We start from the raw sequence: 5,532 nt of genomic DNA, 5'->3' as shown, positions 1-5,532 counted from the left end.
CTCGATTAAGTGTTCTCCATCCCCCTCCCCTGGCCTTGACTATGGACTTGGCTCCAGCCTCGGATTCAGCCTCCACCCTCTCTCTGGCCTTAGCCTTGACCTTGGCCTTCGGGTCATTCTCCAGGGAGTCCACACGGCCAAAGTACTTGCAGGTGTCATTGCTCCCTAAAGACGAGGAATATTTAAAGGCATGAGCCTTGAGACAGAGGGATAATGTGAGGTAATGTGAGGTTGAGAGTTTGAGAGAGACACAGTGTTGCAGTTTGGTTGGGCAAGGTGAGGTACGGATGACTGCTGTGTTGGTATGAGGAATAGTCAGCACAAGAGGCACTGCTTGATGTTCCCCTGTCATTGGACCCGGAACCAGAGCAGGACCAAGATCTACACCCAGATCCAGAACCGGAGCCAGACACAGAGGATGAGTCGGTCTCATCATGCAGCAGGATGTCCAGCTGGTCACAGGAAGAGTCCTCACAGTGCAAACACTGCAGTACAGTGCTGCTGTACAGTGCTGCTGTACAGTGCTGCTTTACTGCTCCACTAGGGGGTGCCCTGTTGTCCTCTAGCTGCAGCAGGTTGAGCTGCAGGGGCGAGCTGCAGCGAGACAAACAGTGGGTGGGTGGGGACAGCCAGCACCCGTCCAGTGGAGGAAGGGGTGGAGGAGAGGGACACTGAGCCTGCACTGGGAAGGAGGGCTGGGGTGGGAAGGCCTGCTGGGTAGTGTAGGCCGTCTGTGCTGGGAAAGGCAGCTGGATAGAGTAGGTGGTTTGGAAGGGCTGCTGGGTAGTGTGAGCTATCTGAGGGGCTTGGAAGACCTGCTGGGGGTTGAAGGTATTCTGAGTGGGAATTCCGGGGGACGGGGATGCTGGGAGGTGTAGGCTGGTTGGGGCTGGTATGGGGGCTGCTCAGGAACGAAGAAAAGTGTAGGTGCTGCAGCCATTTGACCAATCTGTCCCAGCTGTCATATTTCATATTTCATCTCTGCTGCCAATGACTGGAAGAATTGCAAAAATCACTGAAGCTGGAGTCTTATAGCTCCCTCTCTAACTTTAAGCAACAGCTGTCAGAGCAGCTTACCGATCACTGGACCTGTACACAGCCAATATGCAAATAGTACACCCAATTACTTCATCCCCATATTATTACTTATCCTCTTGCTCTTTTGCACCCCAGTATCTCTACTTGCACATCATCATCTGCACATCTATCACTCCAGTGTTAATTTTCTAAATTGTAATTATTTTTCCTTTATGGCCTATTTATTGCCTTACCTCCCTACTCGCTACGTTTGCACACACTGTACATATATTTTTCTATTGTGTTATTGACTGTACATTTGTTTATGTGTAACTCTGTGTTGTTGTTTTTGTCGCACTGCTTTGCTTTGTCTTGGCCAGCTCGCAGTTGTAAATGAGAACTTGTTCTCAACTGGCCTACCTGGTTAAATAAAGGTGAAAAAAAATCACTGGGGCCAAGCTTCCTGCCATCCAGGACCTCAATTCCATGCGGTGTCAGAGGTAGACCCTAAAAATTGCTAGACATTAAACATTAAAGGCCACCCTAATCATAGACTGTTCTCTCTGCTACCACATGGCAAACGGTACCAGAGCGCCAAGTCTAGGTCCAAGAGGCTCCTAAACAGCTTCTACCCCCAAGACAATGGCTACCTAGACTATTTGAATTTCCTGCCCCCCCCCTCTCTTTTTACACTGCTGCTAGTCTCTGTTATTATCTATAGTCACTTCTGATGAGTCCAAATTTGAGACTGCCATGTCTTTGTGAGACGCAGAGTAGGTGAACAGATGATCTATGCATGTGTAGTTCCCACCGTGAAGCATGCATGGAGAATGCGGTGTAGGAGGAGAACTGGTACTTCCTCTTCACCGTGATGGGGGTGATGCAGCTCTCCAGATACCTGATGACACTGTCCAGACAGCTGACAGTGTCATCTGCTGGTAGGAGTAGACAGTCTGGTCATAACAGGTGAGCTCCTCCACACTGGCAGCAGCAGTAGCAGTAATGTCCTTGACAAGCAGAGGTGGCACCGCTGAGTCCTTCAGAAACATCACAGGACTCTTATGCTGCTGTGCTCCTGCTGGAGATGCATCTGTTAGCAAGCACACACTCTCACAGACACACACACACACATTTACAAACTCAAACAATTTCAATATTTCCCAACACACACAAACACCACTTACTGTCTGTGGTTTTCCTGGATTCAGGTTTGGAGGGAGAGGGAAAGTAGATCTGCTGGTCCTGACTCTTCAACATGTGGACCCTTTTACAGATCTCCTGGAATGTCCTCTGTAAGACAGAGAGAGAGAGAGATGGTTTGTGTGGGGAAGAGAGACAGAGTAAGTGATCTAGCCGAGAAAATAACAAGACAATGATTTAGAATACTGAAGACAACCAGAAGAAATGCAGAGAGTGGTGGTACCAACTCACCGGTGTGGACTTTCCTGGTTCATCAACCACATTCCTGTTCTCAATAGTTTTCCCATTCCAGTGGAAACTGTTGCTGCCATGGCTACCGTAACCACTGGAGCCCATGTTGTGGACCGGCTGTAGGAGGACAAGAGCGTGTTGTTATAGAAACACACAGATGTGATTTTATTAGGATCTCTTTTCCGTCCTAATTTGGACTAATCTTTCAAGAGTCCTTAAACATTAAAGGCAATATTACAGGCAACATCCGTACCGAGCTAAAGGCTAGAGCTGCAGCTTTCAAGGAGCTGGACTCTAATTTGGATGCTTATAAGAAATCCCACTATGCTCTCATACAAACTATCAAACAGGCAAAGCGCCAGGAGAAAGATTGAATCCTACTGCATCGGCTCTGACGCTGGTCGGATTTGGAAGGGCTTGAAAACTATTATGGACTACAAAGGGAATCCTAGCCACGAGCTGCCTAGTGATGCGAGCCTTCCAGATGAGCTAAATGCCGTTTAATGCTCGCTTTGAGGCCAGCAACACTGAAGCATGCATGAGAGCACCAGCTGTTCCGGACGACTGCGTGATCACATTCTCCGTAGCCGATGTGAGCAAGACCTTTAAAAAGGTTAACATTCACAAAGCCACGGGCCAAACGGATTAGCAGGACATGTACTCAAAGCATGCGCAGACCAGCTGTCAAGTGTCTTCACTGACATTTTCAAACAGACCACCATAGTCCCTTTGCCCAAGATAGTGATGGTAACCTGCCTAAATGATTACCGCACAGTAAAACTCACGTTGGTAGCCATGAAGTGCTTTGAAAGGCTGGTCATGGCTCACATCAACACCATGATGCCGGAAACCGTAGACCCACTCCAATTCGCATACCGCCCCAACAGATCCACAGATGACGCAATGGCAATTGCACTCCACACTGCCCTTTCACACCTGGACAAAAGGAACATCTATGTGAGAATGCTGTTCATTGACTACAACTCAGCGTTCAACACCATAGTTCATCACTAAGCTCAGGACCCTCGGACTAAACACCTCCCTCTGCAACTGGATCCTTGACGGGCCGCCTCCAGGTGGTAAGGGTAGGCAACAACACATCTGCCACGCTGATCCTCAACAATGTGGCCCCTCAGGGGTGTATGCAGAGTCCCCTCCTGTACACCCTGTTAACACACAATTGTGTGGCCAAGCATGACTCCAACACCATCATTAAGTTTGCTGACAACACAACAGTGGCCTGATCCCTGACAAGGATGAGACAACCTATTGGGAGGAGGTCAGAGACCTGGCAGTGGTGCCAGGACAACAACCACTCCCTCAATGTGAGCAAGACAAATGAGCTAATCATGGATTATAAGAAAAGGTGATTGTGGAGGCCAGGTCATCTGATTCAGCACTCCATCGCTTCCCTTCTTGGTCAAATAGCCCTTACACAGCCTGGAGATGTGTTGGGTCATTGTCCTGTTGAAAAACAAATGATAGTCCCACTAAGCCCAAACCAGATGGGTGGCGTATCGCTGCAGAATGCTGTGGTAGCCATGCTGGTTAAGTGTGCCTTGAATTCAAAATAAATCCCTGACAGTGTCACCAGCAAAGCACCCCACACCATCACACCATCCTCCTCCATGCTTTACGGTGGGAACCACACATGCAGAGATCATCCATTCACCTACTCTGCGTTTCACAGCGGTTGGAAACCAAAAAAAAGCAAATTTGGACTCATCACACCAAAGGACAGATTTACACTGGTTTAATGTCCATTGCTCATGTTTCTTTGCCCAAGCTTGTCCCTTCTACTTATTGGTGTCCTTAAGTAGTGGTTTCTTTGCAGCAATTTGACCATGAAGGCCTGATTCACACAGTCTCCTCTGAATAGTTGATGTTGAGATGTGTCTGTTAATTGAACTCTGTGAAGCATTTATTTGGGCTGCAATTTCTGAGGCTGGTAACTCTAATGAACTTATCCTCTGCAGCAGAGGTAACTCTGGGTCTTCCTTTCCTGTGGCGGTCCTCATGAGAGCCAGTTTCATCAAAGCGCTTGATGGTTTTTGCGACTACACTTGAAGAAACTTTCAAAGTTCTTAAAATGTTCTGCGTTGACTCACCTTCATGTCATGTCAACATTCGTAGTGTCATTCCAAAAAGTGATCAAATTCAACATCTACTCACAGACTCCAACCTTGACTTCCTCTGCCTCTCAGAGACATGGCTCCATAAAAACTCTCCATATGCTGCTTTGATTGTGATTGGCTACAATGTTTTCAGAAGAGACAGGATTGAAGGAAGAGGAGGGGGTGTGATGATTTACATTAAAGAGCATAACCGATGTAAACAAATTGAGTGGTCATGTGATAATGAACTAGAATGTATTGGCCTGAACGTTACACTGTCTCCCCAAATGTCTTTTACCCTTGTTGGAATGTATAGGCCACCTAACACCCCAAGTGTGTTTTTTGATCAGTTTAATAACATGCTTAGGGAATGTGACTTTGGGAAAGAGGTCATCTTAATGGGAGATTTTAACATTAATTATGAAGACAAGTCTTGTAGGAAAACCCTCAAATGGATCACTAATACCTTTGACCTTACACAGCTAGTTATAGGGCCAGCCAGGGTGACTTGTTGCTCTAAAACACAGATTGATTTGGTGTCCAGTAATAAACCAGAGAGAGTGACTACATCATTCAATATGGTTACTGGGCTATCTGATCATAATCTGACACTTATAGTCAGAAAGCTGTCTAAGAGCAGGTTTAACCTCTCTACTGTTAGAAAGCCGGATCAACTAAGAATACCTAAGAGTGAATTAAGCTATTTTGAAAACGCAATTAAGGGAATTAACTGGAATGATCTCTTGTCCTATACAGACGTGGAAACTGATAGTCAAGTTTTTCTATCCACAATACAGACTACAATAAATGGTTTCCTAAAGAAAATCAAATCCAAACCTGGCCAAGAGAGCACTCTTCCTTGGCTAAATGGAGAAATCTGGAAATTGATGAAAGAACGAGATGCTCTAAAAATAGCCCTGAGATCCATATTAGAGCATGACAGACGTAGGTTTACTATGTTGAGAAATAA

This window comes from Oncorhynchus mykiss, chromosome 24, assembly GCF_057628025.1.
Source record: "Oncorhynchus mykiss isolate SJ-2025 chromosome 24, ASM5762802v1, whole genome shotgun sequence".
Taxonomy (NCBI): Eukaryota; Metazoa; Chordata; class Actinopteri; order Salmoniformes; family Salmonidae; genus Oncorhynchus; species Oncorhynchus mykiss.
This window is presented reverse-complemented; position numbering follows the sequence as displayed.